This window comes from Monodelphis domestica, chromosome 8 (genome assembly GCF_027887165.1).
Source record: "Monodelphis domestica isolate mMonDom1 chromosome 8, mMonDom1.pri, whole genome shotgun sequence".
Lineage (NCBI taxonomy): Eukaryota > Metazoa > Chordata > Mammalia > Didelphimorphia > Didelphidae > Monodelphis > Monodelphis domestica.
In genome coordinates this window covers 259,680,701-259,707,228 of record NC_077234.1, presented here as the reverse complement: position 1 = coordinate 259,707,228, position 26,528 = coordinate 259,680,701, and the positions used below count along the sequence as shown (strand labels likewise).

General features: G+C 37.2%; 1 long non-coding RNA gene across 1 annotated transcript in view; it reads left to right on the top strand.

Annotated features, from left to right (window-relative positions):
• LOC103102765 (uncharacterized) overlaps window positions 1–5,871 on the top strand; it is a 31,212-nt gene extending 25,341 nt beyond the window's left edge. The window contains exon 3 of the long non-coding RNA XR_008914086.1: window positions 5,382–5,871. This is a non-coding gene — a long non-coding RNA (uncharacterized LOC103102765). The remainder of the gene's footprint in view (window positions 1–5,381) is intronic.
• The last annotated feature ends 20,657 nt before the right edge of the window (window positions 5,872–26,528 follow it).

Here is a 26,528-nt window from a genome sequence, read left to right as displayed (position 1 = left end):
TCTTTAAAAGAGGCTGAAACTTCCTGTCATGAGGTCTTCAAGCTCTTTCAAGGCTCTGGAGGCAAGTGAAGGACCTTCCTCAGCATGGACCTGGGACTCTAGCATTTTGTAAGAATGCTCATGGATCTTCTCCTTTAGACTATAATGTGGGTGAGTAAAAAGCTGACTCCTTTCCTGGCTTCTGGAGAGATTAGTTTCCAGAGGAGGCCACATGGTTATTCACTACCAGGTCCTCTGGTTAAATGGCCCTCTGGAGGGTCCTCTGGTAGAAGGTTAACTAGTCTTGCCTGAGTTGAGCCACATACCAGAAAAACATTTAGGGTGATAAGCTAGAATGCTTACCCTCTTTCACATTTCCCTACTTTACTCTTTCCCTCTATTTTGTAAATAAAGCTGCTAAATAAAAAGTCATTATGATTTGAGCTATACCAGCAACTACATTCTCTTATATTTAGCCAACCCAATATAATTTTATCCCCTACATCAGGTACATAGAATAAATATCTCTCTCCATATTGCCCTTTCAGTCTTACCAACAGTACATACTCCCACTGCAGTAGTCTATCAAACAAATAATTTCTCCAGCAATGTGGCTTAAATGGGAATTATTTAGGCAGGTATTAGATCAGCTTCATAGTAATAAGCAGGAACCTGTATCCTTATTAGACAATTCTACATGAATTTACTCTTCTTTTCTTCCCCCTCCTCTTTTTCTCCTTTCTGCTGCTGCTATCCAAAACACCTAATATTTCTCAGAAGAAAAGTGTGTGTGTTGATTAGGAAGTAAACTTAGGAAGCTTTCAGAATCTGTTGGAGCATGAAAAGTCATTTAGAACTGAACTTTGTCAAATGTGAGCCCTTATGTCTTACAAAAAGCTAACCCCTTTTCTGACTAACTCTTGAAATGTAAAAAAGCCTGTTCAAATTAATATTTCTCACTGATGCCCTGATATATAATTCAGGGAGTAAGAATTATGTAACTACATCGACAATTCCAATTTTCTTATCCTCCAAGCATTCTTTTATTTTCTTTTACTTCATTCTTAATGTGTCTCTTTTTCCCACAGATTTCTTTAGTTTTGAAGCTATTATTTATAACAATTTGTCTTTATGCCAGGATGAAAAGATGAGTTTACCATAATTTTATGTTCTATGTTGTTGCAGAGTATGTGAATATGAAATACATAGGTTATGTCTCTGCTGTCTATATTGTCTGTGTTATCAGTCTAGGTTCTAGGTTTTGTCTGTACTGGAAGGTTCTAATTTTTTTAAAAACCCTCTTTCTCCCTTTTCCATTTGTTCTAGAAGGGAGGAGACCAACAAAGGCTGTTTGGGAAATTCAAAAAACATTGTTTATGGATTTTATGGATGTTTGTGTCTCCTAAACAAAGATAATTTAATTGGTTATACATAAAGGACAAATATGTAAAATTGTCAGATATCTCTTCTCTCCCCTCCTCAATGGCCACAAGGGAGGAAGGGTAGAAATGATACAGACAAGAAAGGGATAATTTCATCCCACAAATAATTGAGGAAAAAAGTAAACATATATATTCAGCATTTTTCCTTCCCCCTTTCTCAGTTGAGCCCCACGAGGAAGGGAATGAGAAAAGATCAGAACAAAAAAAGTGGGGAGATCTGATCCCACAGTTGGCTCACAATTTGATCTGATTTTCAATTAGATTTAATATTAAAAATTGATAGATAAAACTTTTAAAATGTGCTAATGATTTGAATCTGTGCTGATGGTACAGTGCAAATCCATTCACTGTAATAGCTGACTACCAGTTAAAAATGAAATTTTAGAAACGTGTACAAAACTTAGAGTGAAAAAAAATGTTTATAAAGACTTGTATAATGATTACAGATTTAGACTTAACAGAAATCCTTGTTAAACAGATTTTCAGAATTGACAAAATGCATTCAATTGCCAGCCTGAGCTCAAAGTTTTTTCTCTTAAAGAATCAGAGGAGCAAAAAACTTCTGATAAGTGCTATGTTAGCTGCTTAGTAAATATTAAGGTTTCAAAAATGAGTGTAAAATATATAAGAATTTAATATCTCCACTTATTAAAAGATCTGATGTACTATTAAGAAAATTCTGAATGATCTAAATTTTGGATAGACATCTGAACATGTAAAGTTGTTACTTTAAAACATGTACTATTCTATTACATAACAGGTAATAATATGACTAACATTAGGGTTTCAACAATTGGAAATATAAAAATGATACACGCATTAAGAATTTGGTATATTACAAATTGGAAATTTAAACAGAACAGTACATGATTAGGATACAAAAATTACTTTAAAAGTATGTGCAATATATAAGAAGAAATTCATGATCTCAGAATTAATAGGCAAGTGGTCAAAATGTAATTATGTATAAGAACAAATTGTGTAGTGAGCTGACTCAGAGAAGTACAGTGATCTCTTGGGTGTATGTGTGCTTAAGAAACTTATGCTAACTCAAGCTCTATAAAGTGTATAAATAATATTGTTCAAAGAATGAACAAAGAATTTCCCCAATTCATCACAACTGGAATGCAATTTATATAAAAAAGAGGGAAACCACAGATATTACTAATAAATGGTAAAAATGTAAAATATTAAAACAGAATTGGTATGAATTAAAAATTTCTTTAAACATTTTAGGTTTGATTGTGAAAATTAAAAATAAACACAGAGAAAAAAAGATGGTTAATGCCCAAAAAAGTTGTTTAGCAATTTCCTAAAGTATTCTGAATTTTCAAAAATTTCCAAAATTACTTTTTAAAATAAATTTCAGGGTTAGAAAAGAATGACATAGGTTATACAAAATTTTGGTTCAATTAAAGTGGTTATCTTTATTTCAAAAAATATTACAAAAGGCAAAAATTAACATCTATTGTGGCAGCTTAAAACTAAACTTTAAGATACTAAATCTTAGTCAAATCATGCCTACTGTGTTGATTGCCTGACCATGCCTAAAAAGTTATTTCAACAAACTGTAATTGAGATCAAAATGTAAAAAATTAAAGACATTAAGGAAAACAGAAGTTCAAATATTATTAATCTGCTACTGTTAAGCGCCACAAAAAATTAACATGCATTAAAATACAATTGATCAATGGGTCATTATGTGTAAAAACGAAGCATGTGTGCAGCTATATTGTAAAGAAAATTTATTGTTCAACTGAATTGGATAAGAATAGATGTATAAATGTGATATGCAAACAGAGTAAATGAATAATGCATTTTATTAAAAAAAACTTGACCAGCTCAGAAATCATATAGGACTTGGAATAAGACTACTGATTATAGATAATTGAAGTGTATTTACCTCTCCTCTGTGCAAAATACATGCAACAAATGTTAGAACATCATTGGTGAAATTTAATCAATAATTTAAAAATATTTTGGGGTATCCAATGGAAAGTTCTGAAGTCTTAAATCAACATTCATTGAGAGTAATTTAATATCAAGCTTAATACATGCAAATTTTAAAAATACAATAATCTAAATAGTAAAAGAGGATTAGAAAAAAACAAGCTTCTAGTAATAAAAAGATTTTTCGTCATTTCCCAAACAATATACACCTACTAGGATATGAAGCCAAAATAAATCACAATCACTACACCTTTTAGATAATATTGATATGAATTTATTAACCCCTTCATCACAGTAAATTTAAAATCTAAGGTGTTCATTAGCAGCCTTATTGAATTTTGATTTGATATAAAAATAATACTACAACCTAAACAATAACAATAATATATATGCATTTATAAGATTAAAAATTAATATCTAAATATGCCAAGTATAACATTCTTATGAGAATTTATTAATTAATAACTTGAAGAAGAAGGAAAATGATAGTATTACCAAAGAGAAAGTTGCCTGGACCACAAAAAGCAGGAAGAGAGCCAGGAGGAGAGCATAGGAAGAAGAGTGAGCAAGAGGGTGGAGTTACAGAATTTATATATACATGTGAGGACTTAAACATGGAGATGAAGGGAAAGGGATGCTGGGAGATGAAGTCCAAGGATACAAAAATTTTATTTACATATTTCCAGTCTCCCCAAAAGATCATAGAAACATTAAAAAAAAACCTTAAAACTTTAACTATTTTTAACTAAAAGTATATACAATATTGCAGTTCCTAAGGGGAAATTACAGTCATTTTGGAATAAGAGGGAAATTAAAGAGAAAAAAATAACAATGATTGCTACATTTACAAAAAAGCAAATACAGGGGCAGTTCCCTTTGGCATAAGATTGTATGTTCAAAACAAATGCATTCAACACCCCACAGTTCAATTAGCCACACCCCAACATTCACTCTGGATCTTCTGGTGCAGCGTGTGGTCTCTGCAGGGATCTTCATGGCTCCTTCTCCAAACAGTTCACTTTATGGATTCAGGGAGGTAGCAAGTTTTTTATCCTAAAATTCAAAAGAATTTAAACTTTGCATTATAGAATAATAATATATTCCCTCCTGAGGAGGATATTGACAAACATATGGATCACTCAGGGATGCATGGCTGAGTTATGAGGAATATAAATCAATTGTCAAAAGAAATCAAAAACATAAAATAAATTCAAATAAAAGAGAAAAAATAACTTCTGAATGAAATATAAAATGCCAAAGTCTTATGTGTAAAAATTGTAAGTTAAGGAAAAAATAAACCTATATATATATATATGTCAAATCCTTGAATCAGTGCCCAGTTAAAGTGATTTATTCCCCATAAGATATGTAGGATCAATTATGCACTTACCCAATCAGCAGCCAGAACTACAGAAAGTTTGCCACACTATGAAAGATAGAAAAGGGAATAGATTTTAGCAGCAAATTGGGAAATAGAATTCCATGGTCAGATTTTACCTTTTCTCTCCGGGACACTGGAACCAAGATGGCAGCCAAAGTGAGGTACTTAATAGAATGTAGACTGGGAAAGACCTATCTCTGATATATGTCAAACAGCCACAACCTTGAACCTCCAATAAGTTCAAGTCCTCTTGCCTTGGCTCAGAATCTTCTCAATTCCACTGGGATTGGTTGTTCTCTTTGACTGTGTGTTCTATTGACACTATGCAGGTTCTTATGTGCCTCTTTGGCACTGTGCAGTGGCACTTTTTTTATTCCCATCTCCTAAAATCAGACAGAATGATTAAGCAAAGTCCCATCCATAATTTTTAAACAACCAATGGCATTATTTCTATAGCCTAAAGTTTTGGGGTATGCATTGACATTAAGGCAATAATACCATAGTGAAAAAAAAAAAAACTTTAATACCAGAAACAAGTGATTCAATGTACAATAAAATGAAAGGAAAAAGAAAACTCAAATACTGAATGCACATACAAGGAAAAAAACAATAATAAAAATGTTTTTAAGATCAAATATAGGGGCAGAGTCAAGATGGCGGCTTAGCAAGCAGCAAAAGTTCAGACCTCGTGGAAGACCCTTCCTTACCGATACAGACTGAATGCTCCTAGGGCACCGAAATTCAATCTGAACAACAGGACAGAAGCAGGGAACCCTCCTTCTGGACTCAAATCAAAAGGTATACCCCCCAAAAGCCGGAATCCGAGAATACTCAGGGCTAAGGGGAAGGCAGAGTGAAGGTCCCGGGACCCCACCCCCAAAACACAGAAGGCTGAGCCCCCAGCAGCAGTGGGAACCTCTGAGCGGGCAAAGGTGCTGGTTTGGAGGGTCTACCTTGTGAGCAGCGGGGCGCCGGGCTCAGAACATCCAGCTTGGACAGCGGGGAGAAAACCAGGGAGAGTTGGGGCCGTGGCTGGATCCCTCCAACAACATGAAAATGGGTTTGAATCAAGAACACATGTGATACCCAGTGGAATCATGCGTGGGTTATGGGAGAGATGTTGGGAGGGTGGGGAGGGAAGAAAAGAAAATTATCTTTGTTTCCAATGAATAATGTTTGGAAATGACCAAATAAAAATTTAAAAAAATAAATACAATAAAAATAAAAAAATAAATAAAAATAAAAATAAAAAAATAGAGCTTGCAATCAGTGACACACTATGTAGAATACACAGGTTTCTCACCCCCAAATGAGATCTATTTCCTTTTTAACTTGGCCATGATCCACAGTGTAAGTACAAATGATTTTCACAGTAGTCCAGCAGATAATGCACATTCAAAGAAAGTATCAAAATTCCCAAAATTCACAATAGCCCAGTTAATGACTATAGCAAACAAATCCACTATTATATAGGATTCATATAAGTCTCTATATAACCACTTGCTGTGTGACATTTAAAAACCTTTGGACCCATGGATACTTGTCACAAATTCTACAGATGTAGAAAATCTTTCAACTTTGGTTGAGGTATTTTTAACAAAGTCTATTACTGTCATCATTCCAAAATTTGGCAGAGGAGACTAGAAAAAATACAAATCTCTGTACTGTTGATGAAAACCTTTTGAGTCTACAATGTCACCAAGAAGCTAGATAATTCTGGTGGAAGGGTAGAAGTATGCTGAAGAGTTATAAATATTAAAAATGAACATCCATTATGAGACTACTAGGCTTCATAGGAAAAATCATTCCCACCTCTCAGATGAGATTATAACTCATTTCGAGGTAACTAAGCCTCTTGGGAAATCTCCCTCCCTCTGGTATGAGAAAGTAATAGTGTAAAAGAACTGTCTCCAATATGTCCCACTCATTTCATGTTGAGCTAAGGAGAAAAACAGTAAAAATCACTTTAGATGTCTCATGCATTACATTTTTAATAAACAAGGAAGTGGGCAAATACCACAATGCAATTGCAGTTTCCTCAACTACAAATGGGCCCTTACCTCTTACTACAAAGAACTCAGAGGCAGGGAAATGATCAGTCAGATATATTGATGCTACTAAATATCTAAAAATCACTTCTGAAGACCATTTAAAATCAATTGAGATATTTAGCTCATTAAATTCTCCAAAGGTTGTATACAGGTTGTAAACAGTTTGATGGAGTCCATCAATCATCTATGTGACAATTAACAAAGACAAAAAAAGCGCAAAAATCTGTATAAGCAACATGTGACCCCTATGGATCAGGTGACAAATTCAGTATCCCTAAGGACCTATGTCCTTTTTTCAGGAAAAGGGTTTCTCCAAGGTGTTTATGGGCTTTCACAATGATATGATCTTCAATACAGTCACAGGCAAAAGGTACAAATAAAGATAATGTAATAGAATATATAGCTTATAGTCAAAACACAGTAGCTGAAAATGATTCAGTGTAACAAAATAGTATTGATTAGACTAATTTGTGAATTTAAAAAACAAAATTAAACCTTAAAGCAAACCATCAGCAAGTACAATAAGCAAGACAGGATTCAGGCACTGAATTCAAAAGTCCTTTTCTCCAATTCCAATAGACTTCTTCACTATTATGGTGGGGAAACAAAACTGAAAAGACTTAACATTCATAAAACAATGGTGTCTTAAAAGTTTTAACAAATCATCTCCAGATCTCATTAAGGTTCCTTCCTCTTTTCAGTGTTATCATTCATTTACATTCCTTTGGTCACACCTCTGGAATTCCTCATACACACACTGAGCAGAATCTCCATTCTGTATGTTGAGAGTACTTAAGATTTTCAAAACTTTGTCAAAATTTTCCAGTTTGGTCTGTAATTCAAGCAGCCTACCTTGTTGCTGCACATTTTTAAGGAGAAGTAAATAAAATGGGAAATATCCAATGAAAGTAAAAACTGCCAGTTAAAGAATTAAGGAGAGCCAATCTACACTTTTAAGCTCTTCCAACTCAAAGTGTTCTTTCAGAGTTTCAAGCATGCTTTGTAAAAGCATTATTCTTGAAAAAAGAAAAAGGCCAAATGGATTTTATTTACAGGTAAAACAAAAAGACCCTGACTAGAAGGGAAAAGCCTTTCAGATGTTTGTCCTGAGGGCAAAACTGCTGGGGAGAAACAATAGGGTATTTGCATATGAGAGACTGACTTCTCTTGGTGATTTTTTTTTTTTTTGGTCAGGAGAAAAAAGACAAAAAGATCAGTGGTAAATTCCCCAAAACTCCTGACTTCAAATCCACTGATTCACTACCTGGCCTCCCTGTGAAAAAACCCTCAGTAGCAACTGTCCTATTGACTAGCCCAGTGTCAGCTTTAAAAAAAAATCTACTTGAAAAATAGAAGGGGAGTGTGGCTGAAATAGCACAGGTGTGTTGCTCCACACTGTGTTCCCCTACTAAAGAATGGTTAGGACAGGCTGGAGACCCATGTTGCAGAGGAAGTGGTGTGAAAGGATTGAAAGGATTGATAGGTGACCTTCCTCACAGGACCAAGAAGGCACTTCCAAACTCCAAACAGCACTCAGAATTCCCAGCATACCCCAGCAATAGAGAGACCAGGGTGGGAGCAGAAGTGGCCATGAGCCAAGGATGCTCAGAGCAAAGCAGTTACCTGGCTCTCCTCTCTTGTGATGGGTGGGTCCCTAGCACTGGGCAAATTTACTTTCTTTACTGAGAGGCTATCTGAGTAAAGATTTTGAGAATTAATTTCCCTAAGTGGTTGGCAGAATTGTAAGATTAAAAATTAATATCAAAATACTTCAAGTATGATATTCTTATAAGAATTTATTAATTAATAACTTGAAGAAAAAGGAAAATGATAAGCCTTAGCAAAGAGAGAGTTACCTGGACCAACAAAAGAGGGAAGAGAGCCAGGAGGAGAGCATAGGAAGAGTGAGCAAGAGGGTGGAGTTACAGAACTTATCTCTACACATAAGGACACAAACCTGGGGACAAAGGGAAAGGGATGCTGGGAGATGAAGCCCAAGGGTACAAAATTTCCATTTATACACACTGAATAAGAAAAATTAATTTGGGTAGGACTGTCGTTTATTTTTTATATTAGCTCATCCTACCCATGAGCAATTAATGCTTTTTTCCAATTATTTAAATCTAGTTTTTAATTGTGTGGAAACTGTTTTGTTGTGTTCAAATAATTCCTGTGTTTGCCTTGGCAAAATAGATTCCTGAATATTTTATATTGTCTAGGAGGATTTTAAATGGAATGTCTCTTTCTAACTCTTGCTGTTGAAATGGGTTGGAGAGATATAAAAATGCTGCTGATTTCTGTGGGTTTCTTTTGTAACTGCAACTTTGCTAACGTTGGTGATTATTTCCACTAGCTTTTTAGTTGATTCTTAAGGAGTTCCTCAGGGAAGGGCGAGGGAAAATGAGAGACCAGAGAAAAGGACTGGAGTGGGAAGGACCTCCTCTACCGGCGGTAGAACGAGGGTGCCTTCATTCAAGCTGGCGACGTCTTTTAAAGGCGGGAACCGCAGATGGTGAAAGAATCCTTGGACAAACGTCAAGGAGAAGGTACGCCAGAGAGGACTCTAAAGTCACCCGGGTCCATGGAACAGTCTAATCATTCATAGCCTGTTACTGTCCACAATCGCATGTTTGATTATGCTGAGAATAAAGAAGGTGAGGGAGACGGAGCGCAGACCTCATCTAGACGGACTGGGCAATCCGCCTCTGCGAGGGCGCCGATTCTTACCCTAGACAGCCCCAGAGCTCTCCCTCTGGCATCTCCACCTTTGTTGGCTTTAATTGCAGTGTTTAGGTTCACGCTGTGGCATGAAGCGGTGAGTGGCAGAAGGGACGACTCTAACAATAAGAGGGAACAGTATTAGCCACTTAAAAACTGCTGATGATAAGCGTGAACGTGTATAATCAAAATGACCGCCAACTATTTAATTTGAATCCGAAGCAATCCAAAGCAAACTATCACCTGTGACACACTACAACGGGCACACGCTGTTCACTGCACTTCGTGATGTTTTACCACGTTTCCCCTTTCCTTCGCTGTTGAGGTTGTCACTTAAGGTGAGGAGCCATAAGATGCCATAAAGATTCTCATGATACAGGGAAGGAAGAGGCGAAGGATAAAAGCCAGAAGAGCTCCTGCTCCTACTGTAAGTGAGGAGGGCCTAAAGGAAGCTGTTTGAGGGCTTCTATAAATCAGCTGCATGAAATGGGGTCATTGTCTAGATAACTTTGGGATATGTAAGAGATGAAATTTAGGGAAACTGAGGCAGGTAGAAATGAGGTTCTCTGCAAGGAGTATGATTTTTAGAGGTTTATTAAGGGTTGAGAATTCAAGAAAAATACAAGTAAGAAAGGCACGTGCCAGGTGGGCCGAGAGGCCCAATTCAGTTTCACTCGCATCATGAGAGGCGTCTGCTTGCCAGCAGAGACAGGAAGAGAAGAGAGCCAGAAGCCTTTCCAATCAGGTTACATTCCCCATCTCCATCTCGGCCCAGGCGAGAAGTCAGTGATGTTACAAAGCATTCTGGGGATTGAAGTCCTGGATTCAAGTCTCCATTTTACAGATAGCTGTAAAGTATCTCTATGCAATTGCTCTAGAAAGCCAGGTTCACTGAGTTTGCTACTTGGGTTGAGGAGGCAAGTCCCATGCTGATGCGTTCAGGCTTGGGGGAACAAATCGCAGGACAGTCAGCGTGACAAGTGAGCTGTTGTCCGAGAGTACTGAATCGTTCGTGATCTTGGAGCCAGAGAAGGTTGCTTTCTAGTATCTCCTTTTGGGTCTACTCCGATCTGTTTGCTCCTGTACTGCCGGGCACTGGACGCGTTGACTGTCAGACGGCCAACACAAGAAGCAGCTTGAATGTCTTGTGAGACGCCAGAGCTGCAGAGGTCGCAGACACGAGCTAAATACAGTGGGGATGAGAGGACCGAGTCCCCTCTTGGCAGCATCAGAGGGAAGTCCCAAGTGACCGGGTGCACAAAGGAAGGGTGAGGCACGTGAGTCCAGTAAGTGTCAGCAGAAGGGCTAGGGGGCGCAGAGAGGAGGGCCAACGCAGCAACAAGGAAGGCAGCAGTATGACCAGGAGGTGCAAATCCGTGCTTTTCCACTCTCTCTTCTGCTTGGGCTGAAAGTCCCCAATTTGCCCCCAATAGGTCGAGCAGCTTGCGTCGTTGCTTTGGCGCAGTCTCTTCGAATCTGCCTTCTCTCAAGCTTGTAGGTCAGTCTCCTCATCACCTCCTCACCCTCCTCCTTGGATGCACCACGCGGCTTTTTGTTGGGCTGGGAATCATGGCGAGGATGTGCGAGTCTTTCTGGAAGCCAAATAGGTGCCGGAGGACTTGGAGGAAATACACAGATGGCTGTGGCCAGAAGAGGAGAGGGGCTGGAGGTGGCCAGTGACTAGGAACAGCGTCTTTCCAAATGGCCTGTTCTCTGGGAATCTGAGCAGATCCATGTTTGTTGATTCTTAACTGTCCTTGTTGGTCCAACTGGAGGAAACTGATTACAAACAAAGCGTGTGCCAATGCATGGCCCGGGGTGAAGTGGTAAGGCAACATGTTTCATCTTTTGAGTCGGTTCCTTACTGTAACATGGCTTCTTTCTGTTCTAGCTTGGCCTTGAGAATTCTGTGGGATTCCTGTCTTTTGAGTTATTTTGAATTGTGGAGTGAGATTAGCAAGAGCCTTGGCCATTATCTGTTCTAAGGGTCTATGGAATACCCATAAGCTGAAATGCAGAGAGTAAAGGAGAGATGACATGCTTTCCTGCTTCACCTGTATGGATAGAAGCAAAACTTAGATTAGAAGAAGTATCCACAAATACACGGACTAAGGAGGAATGTCCAAATGAGGAATAACGTGTAATTTGCCATAGATGGTTAGCAAGGAAACCTTTTGGATTGATTGCAGTAGAAGATAGACCAGGCAGTGTGGGTAGATGTGATGGGCAGGATTTGACAACAGATCTGGCTTGTTCTTTAGTTAATTTGAATCATAATCATAAAGATTGGGAATTCTGAGGGAATAATGTTGGGGCTTGTTGCATTGGTAAAAGGGTAGAAAGGTGAAAGTAAGTAAATCTGCCATACTCTTTCCTTCTGTTAATGGTCCTGGTAAATTGGAGTGAGAATGAATGTGCCTGAGAGCAAAGGGGGCTGGGCGGTGAATAGAAAGGGATTGTAGAGTGGAAAAATGTTGGTACAGATCAGGAGACTGTGTAGATTTTATTAAGTCTGTTTCAATATGCAAAGCTGTATGGTATGTGTATCTGCTGTTTGTAAAAAGACTAAGGGATGTGAATGGGTATAAGATTAGGACATGAATAAGTGAATACAGCGCCATCTTTGGAGGAGACAAAAGTGACAGAAAGATATTCTGGGTTGGGATGTGAATACCTGATCTACCAGTTGAGGCTTGTGGAGAAGAAGAGCTTAGGGCATGTTTTGGGAAAGTATGTTGAGAGGCAAAGTGCATTAGAGGATTGAATGGAAAGTTATGGCCAATTCCAAGAAAGTCAGCAAGAGCAATTTGTTAACATATAAAAAATTGATAAAAGGAAGTTATATGTCCTTAGAAAGGGAAAGGATAATATTTGTAGTTTCTCTAGCAAAAAGCTGGAGATCTCAGTGTCTTCCTTTGGTAATAAGGGATGATAACTATGTCGATAACTATAGAAAGGGATTTGGAGGGAGTGTGTGCTAAATAGACCCAATCAAGTGTCCCATCTTGATAACGTAGACTGGTGGGTGAATGTGGTGTTGCAATAATGAGTAATGAAAACGGTTGGGATGGACCTATACAAGCTGAAAATTACTAAGGGCTTCTTGAACTTTTTGCAAGCAGATTCTGGCTTCTGGTGTTTGGATTTGGGTCTCCTGTTAAGAGTGAGAAAAGGGGACTAAAGTAAGAAGTAGATAATTTTAAGGATGGATGTATACAATTTATATCCACAAATAATTTTTGGTAATCACTAAGTGTTTTGAGATGATGTAAGCAAATGTTTAATTTTTGTGGTTGAACCCAAGCCCCTTTAATGAGGTGACCTATATATGTATGTGACATATATAGGCCCAAAGCCCCAGTTTTATTTCTTTGAAGTGGTTCTCCTGCAGGGAGATGAGTGGTTTCTATGCAATATAAATCTCATCCTGTATTTCCTGGAGTGGCTCATTGCAGTTGGGATACAGTGAAGTGAGCAACGCTGGCCCCATTGGGAGTTTCCAAACATATGTTGGCCATTAATATCAGTACAGGAACGGCATGAATTAGCCCAAGTAGTCCACTTTTGCATTTTCGACAAGGTGTTTTTGGTCCAACCACGGCATTAAACTGTGGTTTAAACTTTTGTTTTGTGATTTTACATTCATTAACAAAGTTGCCCATTTTACCACAATTAAAACAATGACCTTCTTTTCTAAAGCAAATACTCCTGATGTTTGGAGGGTGGCTGCAAAAGCTGCACCTTGCATATACAAGGCCCCAATATCAGAACACATTTTAATAAAATCCTCCAAAGTAGATTGATGTCTAAAAGGCCGAATAGCGTTTTGACATGTTTTATTGGCATTTTCATAAGCTAATTATTTTACTACTACATTTGCTGCAGATCTTGGATTAATCGACTGACATTGTAAGAGAAGAGATACAAAATCGTGGTAAGGTTCCTTAGGGCCCTGCCTGACTTTGCCAAGTTCCATATTTTTAAGGTGGATGGTGACAGCTTTATCCAGGCGTGGGTAGTTATACTGTTTATCTGTTGATAGGCCTGAATATCAAAGGTCAGTTGGGTTTGTAAAGGTGAATGGGTGCCTTCTCCCATTAACATATCAAGAGAAATTCCATTCTGAACTCCAGTCTTCCTGCTGGCCTGAGCCTTTGCTTTTTCATGATACTCTAAGGGGAAATTTTAGGGTTGTGACAATCTAAATTTAATTGGTCACCAGGGAAAATCCCAAATAAAATATTCAAGTCAGTTTGGAAATTGTATGGTGGTTTAATTAATATAGAGGGGAGGAATTAAGAAGAAGAGAGAGGGAAAGGGTATAGGATTTCTCCTGCCTGGCCTGTGCCAGGGGGAGTTCAAAGACCTCTGCCACAAGGTCTCTTCAGAAGATTAGACTATTCCTAAGAGGATAATGTTTTGGAAGGTAAAGGAGAAAAGAATCAGCCTAAACTCCGAAAGAGCTCAGAGAAGACGCTTCACCTGAACTAGGTTACTAAACTTCCCCCGGTAGTGTATCAAGGACTCTCATTCCAAACCTGGACAATAGCTTCCACCATGCCAAGATGCCAAGATGCTCAGCACACTGCCACCAGAGCCACCTCTCTGCCACCAAAAAAAGACCAGAGAGAGGAAGTGAAGCAAAATATATAGACCATTTTCACATCACTTTCTTGCATCTCAGTGTACCAATGGGAACTTAAGCTTGACGTAGGACAGCCCAGGGGTCTGTCAGTTGTTTCTGATTTGTCATTTACTAGCACATGTCTGTCATAGGTCATCCTTCTCAATACTTAATCCTTAAGTAGGGGTGTAGACATTCCTGTTTTGTTAGACTAAGCAGGGGGGGAGTAAATCTAAAGTTCACAATACTCAGGTTTCCAGAGTAAACAGTCTCCTCCAGATAAGCAGGCCTTGGCTAAGTCATGCCAGTCTTCAGGGGTCATGGTTTCATTAGCCAAGGAATCTATTAAGGCTAATGTGAAGGGGCAACAGGGCCATCCTGTGAGGTGGCTGATTTTAACTCTTTTAAGGTTTTAAAAGGAATAGAAACATGCTCGTGATGTAAGTTTCCAGCCTGATCAACAGTTTCAACAACAGGACATGCCATGAGTCGCATAGAGGGATGGGGTATTTCCTGATCTGTTTGTCTAAAAGCTTGCTGATATGGCGAGCTGTTTTCAACAAAAATAGAAGCATTTGAAGAAGTGGGTGATAAGTGATTGAAAGAAGGACTCCTCTCTGTTAGTCTTTTTAGCAAATGACATAATGCAGCTATGGGGTTGGGGTCTTCTTTAATTATTTCAGTTGTGGCTTCCACTTGGACTTCTGTTGAGAAATCTATAGTGGATGATTGGGGAGCTGAGGAAGAGGAGGAGGAGGAAGATTATCCCAAGAGCCTGGGGGGAGGGGAGGATAAAGTTTATTCTGTTCTCTTGGTTGAGTTTGATAAGGAGTCGCTTCTTCTTCTAACCCAGCCTGATAATTAGATGAAAGCTCTTCAGGCTGCAGGGAAGGGTTTTCCACAGCATTATTGCCTGGTTCACAACAGGGAATTGTAACTTGATGAAGAGCTAATGCAGGGTACAACTGGGTGTGGGATTTAAAGAAGGCCACTCTGGGGGAGCTACTATTCTATTGGGCTTTTTCTCATTTCCCTCCTTGGATTTATAAGACTGGATTTAGCTACAATTTTGCCTGGCAGGGCGACAGATCGAGTGATTCACAAATGAAGCCCCTGAGAGAAAAGGTATCTACGGGAACTGCAGAAGGTCCTTCTAAAGTATAATGCTGTTGTACTCTCTCCCAATTCTTAATATCAAAAGAGGCTTCACGGGAAAACCAGCGGCACACAGAGGATACATGCTGTCAGAATCTCTGTGTGCAAGTCAAAGAAACCCTGGCTTCACAAGCACTTCACATAGTAGTAATGACCTCAGCAAAAAGCCGCTGCTCGTGAGAGACTGTTTGCCCCATGTTTTACTTCCAGTCAAACGACTTCTCACTACTTACTACCTCCCCTGAGGGGGAAGAAGTCCCTTGCCTGCTCCGTTTTCTTTCCTTGAGGCACGTGCTCCACAAATGGTTGAAAGTCACTTCGGGTCCCTATCAAGGCACCAAAATGTAAGATGCCCCACTGGGGGCAGAACTGGGACCAGGAGTTCCTCAGGGAAGGGTGAGGGAAAATGAGAGAGCAAAGAAAAAGATTGGAGTCGGAAGGACCTCATCTACCAGTGGTAGAACGAGTGTGCTTTAATTCAAGCTGGTAACGTCTTTTAAAGGCAAGAACCACAGACAGTAAAAGAATCCTTGGAGAAACATCAGTGAGAAGGTGTAGCAGATAAGGCTGTAAGCCACCCGGGTCCATGGAACAGTCTAATCATTAATAACATGTTAATGCCCACAATAGCATGTTTTATTATGCTAAGAATAAAGAAGGTGAAGGAGAGGGCACTCGAACCCTATCTAGACGGACTCTGAGTAATCAACCTCTGAGAGGGCTCGCAAATCTGAATCCTAGACAGGCCCTGAGATCTCTACCTCTGGCAGATTCTATAGGATTCTTTAAGTAGACCATCATATCATCTGCAAAGAGTGATGGTTTAGTCTTCTCATTTCCTATTTTAATCCCTTCAATTCCTTTTTCTTCTTTAATTGCTTTAATTAATTTAAATTAAATTAATTTAATTTAACTCCTAGCATTTCTAGTACAATATTATCTAATGGAGGTAATAATGGGCTTTCTTACTTTCTTACCTGATCTAATTTGGAAGGCTTCTAACTTATTCCCATTGCAGATGATGCTTGCCGATGGGTATAAATTATATACTATTTATTATTTTTAGGAAAGGCTCATCTATACTTTTTAGTGTTTTCAATAAGAATGAGTGTTGTATTTTGTCAAAGGCTTTTTCTGTATTTATTAAGATAATCATACAATTTCTCTTGTTTTGGTTGATGATATGGTCAATTACAAGGATGGTTTTCCTAACATTAAACCATCCTTGCATTCCTGGTATAAATCCCACCTGATCATTGTGAATAATCCTGATGATCACTTCCTGAAGTCTTTTTGTTAGGATTCTATTGTGTAATTACAATTTGTTCCCTTGAACTACATTTCTCTGCATTCCTCTTTTGTCCCTATGCTAGGTCCATAAGTTTTGTAGATAAAAGTTTGTGTAGCTCCACCCTCTATCTCTCTCTTCTCCTGCTTTTGCAGTCTGGGAAACTACTCTTTCCTCAGGCTATCACTTTCCTCTACTTCAAGTAATTATTAATAAATCTTATAAAATATAATTCTTGGAGTATTGGATATTAATTTTTAATCTTACAATATTTAATATATTTGCATCTATGTTCATTAAGGAGATTAGTCTATAGTTTTTTCTCTTTTTGGTCTGCCTGGCTTTGGAATAAGTACCATAATTTGTATAGTATTGGGATTAGTTCTTTAAATGTTTGATAGAATTCACTTGTGCATTTCCCAGCTATGTGACCCTGGGCAATTTACTTAAACCCCATTGCCTATCCCTTACCATTCTTCCGCCTTGGAACCAATATACAGTATTGATTCCAAGATGGAAGGCAAGGGTTTTAAACAAAAGATAGAATTCACTTGTGAATCCATCTGGCCTTGGGGATTTTTCCTTTTTCCTTGATGGCGTGTTCAAATTCTTTTTGTGAGATGGGATTATTTAAATATTCTATTTCCTCTTTTGTTAATCTAGGCAATTTAAAGTTTTGTAAATATTCAGCCATTTCACCTAGATTGTCATATTTATTACCATATAATTGGGCAAAATAGTTCTTAATTATGGTAATTTCCTCTTCACTAGAGGTTAGGTTGTCATTTTTATCTTTGATACTGTTAATTTGATTTTCTTCTTTTCTTTTTTATTAGATTAATCTGTACTTTATTTTAATTATTTTTTCAAAGTACCAGCTCCTATTCTTATTTATTAGTTCAATGTCAATGTTTCTTTTACTTTCAATTTTATTAATTTCTCCTTTGATTTTTAGGATTTTTAAATTTATTATCTTTTTAATCTGGGGATTTTTAATTTGTTCTCTTTCTAGTTTTTTTAAGTTACATGCCCAATTTATTGACCTCTTCCCTATCTGATTTGTTGATATATGCACTCAGGGATATACATTTTCCCCTGAGGATCATTTTGGCTGCATCCCATATATTTTGATAAGTTGTTTCCTCATTATCATTCTCTTCAATGAGATTAGTAATTGTTTCTTTAATTTGTTCTTTGACCCACCAATATTAATGAATTAGATTATTTAGTTTCCAAATAAATTTAAATCTGCCTTTCCACAAGCCATTATTGATTATGTTTTTTATTTCATTGTGGTCTGAAAAAATTGCATTTATTATTTCTGTTTTCCTACATTTGTTTGCAATGTTTTTTTTATGCCCTGGTACATGGTTAATCTTTGTATATGTATCATGTGCTATGTGCTTCTTTTTATCTGCATTAATTTTTCTTCTAATATGTATTATCTCTAAATTTTCTAATATTTCATTCATTTCCTTTTCTTCTTTTTTCTTTATTTTTTGTTTTATTCAACTAGTTAAGATAGAAGAAGTTTGAGGTCCACCACTAGTATGGTTTTATTGTCTAGTTACTCCTTAAGCTCCTTTAGTTTCCCCTTTAGAAATCTGAATGCTGCACCATTTGTTGTATATATGTTGAGTAGTGATATTTAATTCATTCTGCTATCTTATTCCTTGTTATGCATAAGTTCATCACTTTTACATTCACAGTTATGATTACTATCTATGTATTCCCCTCCATTTTAACTTCCTCTTTTGATTCTGCCTTTTCTCTTATCCCTTTTACTCTCCCCTCCAACTTTTTGCTTTTAGTCAGTCTCCCCACTTTCCTCTCCCTAATGTTACTACCCTTCCCACCCTATCCCATTGTATTATTCCACTCCCACTATAGTACCTTTTAAATGACTCCTCAACCTCTCCCTCTCTTGTATTGCTCTCCTCCCCACTAGTCCATTTATTATGCTTCTACTTCTTTATAGAGCATGATACAATTCTCCGTCCCAATGGATCTGATTGTTTTTTCCTCTCTGAATCAATTTCAGTGAGTGTACAATTTAGGTATTACCTGTTGCCAACCTCTTTTTACCCTTCCACTGCATTGGTCTTCTCCCTCCCCATGTATGCTTCTTTATGAAATATATATTTACCCCATTTTATCTCTTTTCCTATTTGTCTTAGTAGTATCCTTTTTTTACCCCTATTTTTAAATATTTTTTACATATCATCCTAGATAGTTTGTCACTGTACCCTTTAAATATACTTCATCTAGCTACCCCAATGATAATAGCAATTTTTAAGAGTGACCAATATCATCTTTTTATTTAGGAATACAAATCATTTGAACTTATTGAGTCCCTTGATTTTTCCCCTTTATTAATTACCTTTAGGTGATTCTCTTGAATGCAGTATTTGGGCTTCAAATTTTTTGTTTAACTCTGTTCATTTTTTCAGGAATGCTTGGAAATCATCAATTTTATTAAATGACCATGCTTTGCCCTACAAGAATATGGTAAATTTTGTTGGGCATTTGATTCTTGGTTGTAGACCTACTTCTTTCTCTTTCCAGAATATAATATTCCATGCCTTCTGGTCATTCAGGGTGGATGCAGCCAGGTCCTGTGTAATCCTGACTATGGCTCAATGATATTTGAATTGTTTCTTCTTTATCAGCTTGTAGTATCTTTTCCTTAGTTTGGATTTTCTTTAACTTGGCTATAAAATTCCTGGTTGTTGCCAATTAGAGATTTAATGTAGGAAGTATTCTGTGGATTCTTTCAATGTCTACTTTACCCCCTTGTTAAAGAATATCAGGGCAGTTTTGTTGGATAATTTCCTATAGAATGATGTCCAGGTTTTTTCCTTTGGTCATTATTTTCCAGTAGTCCAATCATTCTTAAATTGTCTTTCCTCAATCTATTTTCTAGTTCTATTATTTTATCAATGAGGTGTTTCATATTTCCCTCATTTTTTTCCATTCTTTTGATTTTGTATATAATTCTTTTGCTGCCTTGTAAAGTTAATTCTTCTAGTTGTTCAATTTTAATTTTTAAAAACTGAATTTCATACCTGGCTTTTTATTCATCCTCTTCTTTTTTATCTATTTTTCTTTGATGGTCATCTTTCACTTTCTTTGCCTCATTGTCAAACTGGTTAATTCTGGCATTTAAGACACTATTTTCTTGTTTTAGTTCATGTGCCTTTATTTCCAAATGATTTATTTGCTTTTTAATTTCTTTATCCAATTTTCTTCAGCCTCTCTTAATTTTTTTTTTAATTATGTTTTGAGTTCTTCCAAAGCCAGTGTCTAATTTGCTGGGGTTCCTGAGTTTTTGCTTGGTATTCTTCCTCTGTTCCATTTGTTCTTTGTTTGTTATCTGAATAGAAGGTGTAGATTGTAATTTCTTTTTTCTTTTTTCTGTTGTTTACTCAATTTTTGTCCTTCTTTCCCTCTCCTTATTGGCTGTATTCTTGCTCCTCTGTTTGTTTACTGGATCTGTGAGTTTGGGCTTTTCTGCCCTGAAGGAGCTTCTTCTCTGCTCTGCTAATTAACCAGATTAAACTGATGGTATTAATGTGCCCTGAGGCCAGATCTTCCACTGCTTCCAGCAGAAGCTGAAGGTGAAAGTGAAGATGTGTAGACTAAAGGTAGTGACTCTCATCCTCCTCTCTTCCTTTCTTCCATTTACCTTGAAGCCAGCTGCCTGGTCAGAGCTCTGAGCTTCCAATGGTAGTACCAAGGTACTCTGTCACAGCTGTAGCCTTCACCCTGGGATCCCAGTCAGAGAGATTCTTACCACAGGTATCAGTGCATAAGGTGGGGAAGGGATGTTGGAGATTGAGCTTTTCTTCCCTTTTGGTCTTCTTTTCTGAACTCTTGATAGACTGGATTAATTCAGTTTAGCTGATGTGCAGAACTGAATGTGCCCTGAGGCCAAAACTTCCAGAGGTAGAGGCCCAACATGGAGAAGTGGTGGCTGAATGCTGTGATCAGGCTGCCCTTTTCTCTGCCCCTCTCCTCCATCTGCCACTCTACCACCTATGGTCAAAGCCCTCAGCCTTGAGCCCTTGCCTGGAGATCCCACCAATTACCCAAGTCTCAGCACAGTAAGTAGGATAGGGACCCTGGGAACTTCCTTCTTTTCCCCTTAAACCCTCAAATTCAACCTTCTCTGTATATTTTTTAAGTTGAATTGAGCTGTGGAATTTCCTGGTTATGTTCTGCTGTTTTATTTGGTTTTCTGTCACCCTCAAAGCACTTTCTTTTTGATTAGAGTGGAAGGCTTTTCACAGAGGAATCAACTTTTGCCCCTTCTAAGCTGCCATCTTGACTACCTCATTCAATTTTTTAGTAACAGAAGCATATTTTTGATAGATTTTAAAAAATAACCCAAATTCTAAGCATGTCCTTAGAACTTGGAGCTTTTATGTCTATGACCAATTCAGAACTGATTTTGTGATTCTATGTGAAACAAGAAAAAGCTCTGAAAAACTGATTCTGATCACCTGTTAACTTTATAACCCCTTCCCATACATGATCAAAAAGTTTCATCAGTTACTTCTTGTTCTTCCAGGGTCTTCTTTGGGTAATAAACAAAAATTCTTCTAGTTAGTCAATGTATCCATCTGCATTCTTTATCTGTCATTGGAAAATTCAATTTGAATAAACATAATATAACAAATTAAAATGCAAATTAAACCAATACATAAAAAATTTAAATCACTTATTAAATTACTACTCAACACCAGGCGATACAAATAGAAAAGTAATCTTGGTCCTAAAGAACCATTATATAATTGTACATATGATTGATAGATAGATAAATAGATATAAATAGAGATATAGATAGACACATAGATAGATAGATAGACCAATAGATAGAGGGATCCATTGGATATTTATTGAGCTTTCTCTTTTGAAAAGAAATAGTATTTATAATTTAGTTTATGTACAAAATAGTCTTGGCAGATAATCTGATATGATCTTGCCTGGGACAAGTTGGTGAGACAAATTTGTCCTGAGTTCCCAATCACTGAATCTCACAAAAATGAAAGGTCAATGGGGGTAGCTATTTGGGTCAGGAAATTGAGAGCCAGGCCTAGAGAAGGGAGGTGCTAGGGTAAAATCTGGTCTCAGAACCTTCCCCTTGTGTGACCCTGGACCAAGTCTCTTAATCCCCATTGCCTAGCCTTTACTGCTCTTCTATCTTGGAACCAATACACAGTATTGTTTCTAGGACAGAAGATAAAGGTTTAAAAAAATTAAAATGAAATTTAAAAAGAAATGGAAGATCAAAAAAGGAATGAATTAATGAACAAATGAAATCTTAGTTATTTTCAGTCATTTTAGTCTTTTCCAACTCTTTGTGACCTCCTGAGAGGTTTTCTTGGCAAAGATATTGAAGTGGTTTCCCATTTCTTCCTCCAGCTCATCTTATAGTTGGGGAAATTGAGACAAATAAATAAGGTTAAGTGACTTGTCCAGGTTCAGACAGCTTACCTGAATATTAGAATGTTTTATAAAAGTTATGTCCATGTCAAAGAAGGTGAAAGAATCACTGTCCCCTTCTCTAAATGGATCATATTAAGGTATGATGTTCAGGTCTGGATACAATAATTTAGGAAACTGAGTTAGAAAATATTCAGATGAGGATGACAAAGATAGTAAAGAATCTTGAGATCATGTCATTAGTTTTTAAAATTAGGGATGTTTAACATGAGAAAGAGATTTAGTACAGGTGCTGTAACTATTTTCTAGTACTTGAAAGGGAATTATACTCTTTGGTACCTGAATGCTTACTTGCTGGTTGCTTAAAGCATTTTTTTCTTTGAGTTTTTTCATGATAGCTTTCAAGTAGAATAATAATTTTAATTTTTTTCTCCTAAATATTTTACAGGTGAGTTGTTCTTTTTATGAGATAATTTACATTTTCTTCCATTTCCAATCTTTTTCCTTTGTTTCACTATTTTTCTTGTCTCATGAAATCAATGGCTTCTCATTTTTAGGAATGTGCTGTTTGGATAAGTTTTTGGTACCTCTTGTTAATTCCCTTTCCAATTCTTTCTTCCATGGTCCTCATTTCTTTTCCAAAATTTTCCTCTACTGTTCTCATTGTATTTATAAAATATATTTTGATGTCTTTAAAAAAATCTTCTTGCTTTGTGTTTTCTAGGACCTTGGTTGGCTTTGTACTCAAAACTGGGTTTTTCTTTTAGGTTTTGTTTGCCGATACTTTTGGAGTCATTCTCTTCTGTTTGTCTTGAGTATTATGTCACCATGATATCATTTTATGGTTAATATTTATCTTATCATTCTACCAGTCTATTTTCTGACTGGGTCCAGGACTTCCTCTTGCCCTTGGGCATGATCTTAGGGTATTGCAATGCTCCTTCAAACATATTCCTTGGTCACACTCATCCAATTTTTTCCTGACATTTTCCCATCTCCCTTTGACACCCAGGACTTTAAAAAGATGACTCACTGATTTTTAAAAAATTTCCATTAAGATTTGATCTGGTGAATTTTCTAGATCTTTTTGGAGCATTTTTAAAAGAATCTTCATATACTTGTTCCTGTTACTTTACCATCTTAGCTCCACTACCATTTTTTAAACTTCATGATACTTTCATGTTTTTAATTATTTAAGCTTCTGACCTATCCTCTCTACTATCATCATCCTTGGTTACATTAATAATTAGGGTTAATCCTAATCCAAAATGGAATCAGCTACATTGGGAAGTTTCAATCAATAGAAGTCATCAAATAGTGAGCAAATGACACTTGTTAAGATGTTGTAAGATTCCCACATAGGTAGTTGGAACTATAGAATTTCCTAAGTTCCTTCCACCTCTGAGGTGATATCATTTGATATCTTCATCAATGATCCTACATAGAGCTCCTAGTTAATCAGCCTATTCAATGCCTATAACTTTCATTTCCATGCTCTTTTGGCTGATCAAGAGGATAATTACACTCAGACTTCAATTTCTCTGCAAGTTTTTATGCCTAGAAATTCGGATATATCAAATTATTGTCTGATATCACCTCTTTAATTTCATTTATTGCCTACATCCTCTCTCAACCTGCTCTTCACTACCAAGTAAATTATGATTCCTCAGTTCACCATATTATTGCTTCATTTCCCTCCCTTTGAACTCTTATATATATAGTTGACCATTTTTGTGAACCGTCTTCCACAATTAAATGCCTTATTTCCTTATCCTCCCATTATCTCTCGCCTATTAATAGGTAACCTTCAGTCAATGTTTCCACCCAAGTTTTCCATTCTTTCTTCTGAGGAAGTAAGTGCTGCAAGAGAAAATCAGAAAACTCTATTTCCCATCAGTCAGTCTGCTCTAAACTAAAGTGGTCCTTTCACAAAACCTGTGATATCTAGTAATCTCACCAAATTCGTAAGTGCACCGTTGTCTTTGATTTTCTTCCCACTCCTTCATCTCCCACTTCCACTTGGTTAGCAAATCTATGCTATTGCTTGAACATGCCCCCTTTAGTTTTCTTTCTCCTCCTGTTCCTCCTTCATTTGCCTCTGCCCTTATGTCCTCTTGCCTGTACTCTCCTAGGTGACTTTTCTTGTTGGTCTCCCTGCATAGAGGAAACCCATTTCTCATCTATCGTTCATGTGAATGTATCCCTATATCTAAAAATCCAACTCATTAATGATCCTCCTACAGGATCTCTTTAGGAGAAGTTCTTGTATGGGACAAAAACATTCAGTAGGCCCCTAGTGCTTCGAGAATAACATGAAAACTCGATAGCCTGGCATTTGTGAGCATTGGAAGTAGGGCTTATACTTAGCATTCCAGCCTTATTCTAATAATTGCTCTTTCCTACCGTCTCTGTTCCAGCTTAACAGGAGTACCAATTTTTGCCTCCCTTTTTATGGGATATACTCCCTAGCCCAACCTGCTGAAATATTCTCTTTTCTTTAAAGCTGAGTTTTGTTACTGTTTTTCTCCACTTTTTGCCTTAGATTGAAGATGATCTCAACACCTTCAAATTTTCTTTCTTAGTCTACCATATGTATGTCTTTCCTTTGTCTTTTGTCTGTTGCCTTTTTTCTTATATTATGCTTACTTAGGAGCATTTCTTTTGTCATCTATTCGTTTATGAGGATTAATGTGCCGTGCACATGATGGGAATTTTTGAACTTTTTAAAAAGGTGGATGGACTAATCATGACATTGAAAAGATAATTTAGTCAGTCAGGTTCAACTTTTATCATGCTGCAAAAGTGCAACATTTTTAATAATAGCTACTTGTAAAATTCATAGAAAGGAACTTTTAGTATGTCTAAGACTGAGAACAAGTCTCTTAAAGAAAGGGAAAACCTCAAAACAAAGATGAATTCCAATAGTTAATTGTACATTTGATATCTTATAAACTAGCAGTTAACTTTCCTGTTTCCCCAAAATAACTAGTGAGTTGTCATCTTCAGGTTTGTTTTTTCAGTCTTTAAAATGAATAGCCAGGATTAGATGGTCTCCAAAGATTCCTTCCAGTTCTAAAATTCTGTGTTCAGGGGCACGTATAATCCTTTTACACGAAGATGCTGATAACCCAATATGAGAAAGAGAAAATTGAGGAGGGAAAGATAATGACAAGAAAGAGTTAATTCCAGGTTTCTATTAATGGTTAAAGTAGAAATAGAGGTGACACCAGTGAGTTGGAAAATGGGCTGGGCTAATCAGATAAATCACTAGGTTTGCAAAAGGAATCCTAACCACATCGGCAAGGCCTTTCGAATTATGCATCTGATAGTTGGTAAAAAGAAAGAAGATAAATTCCAGTAACATTCTTGACACTGAGCCCTTCTTTCATCCCCGTTCCACAAGCAAGTGTCTATTTCATGCCTAAAGAGAACACTGGAGATGGTACAAGATTGTGTGGGTCGAGGCTAGTTAGTCTGATTTTGAAGGAGGGGAGGCTGAACAGTCTGATTAGCTGTTCTGAGGACATCCCAGACACAGCCGACAAGAGAAAGGCTGTGATTTAATGTCCTTGGACTTCAACAAAGACTGAGGTATAGCCTGGCTTCAAAGAAATGATTGAGCTACGTCCATCTGGCATCGTTACCAAAAAGGATTTGGAGAGATTAGGAACGATTGTAATCACCGCGGCTCCTTGGAGATGGGCCCCCAAACCAACAGCTTCCGTGTTGTAGTATGTTCTACCAAAGAAGGGAAAAGTGCGGCAAACTAATTTCACTTTGCTATTTCCTGATAGCCAATGTTTTTAGAAGAATGGAAGCGTGAATGACATCATAATAAACTTACAGGAAAATGTTACCTAATGAGACTCTCCCCTTTGCCCCATACCGATACATGTTCTAATCTCCATGTGTTCGTGTATATATATGTACATATGAGCGTATATATAGAAAGCTAAGTTAAAGGCAAATGTGAGTTTGCATACTCTTGGTCATGTGTGCATGCTATGCACATGTGAATATACACATGTGTGATCCAGTCCATTAAAGAGTTTTAAAGTTGTTTTGAGACGTTTTTCTATTGATGAAGAGATACCATTCTGATCTAACGTCATATCTTGGGGCTGTACGATGCCGAAAACCAAGACTAATGGAAAAAACAGAGAAGAGCCAAGCTCCTCTTCAGTGTCAGGAAGTAAGTGGGTCTAATGTGTCTTCATTATTGCTATGCACGATGTAATACCAGGTGGTATATGGGGGATACGACATCTTTTAGCATCCTCCAAGAGCCAAACATCTCCCTGGAACTCAAAGGCAATATCATCTTTGATCAACGAAAGTGTGGCAATCATTTAAGTCTCAAATTGCCTTCAGTCCATTTTGAACAGCTTTATGATAAAATGTTAAGAACTAAGAATTCTATAACTCTTTTTCTTAAGTTCTCCAGATTGTGAGGTCTGTTGGATTTGCATATTTACTGAATCTCCTATATTTCTAA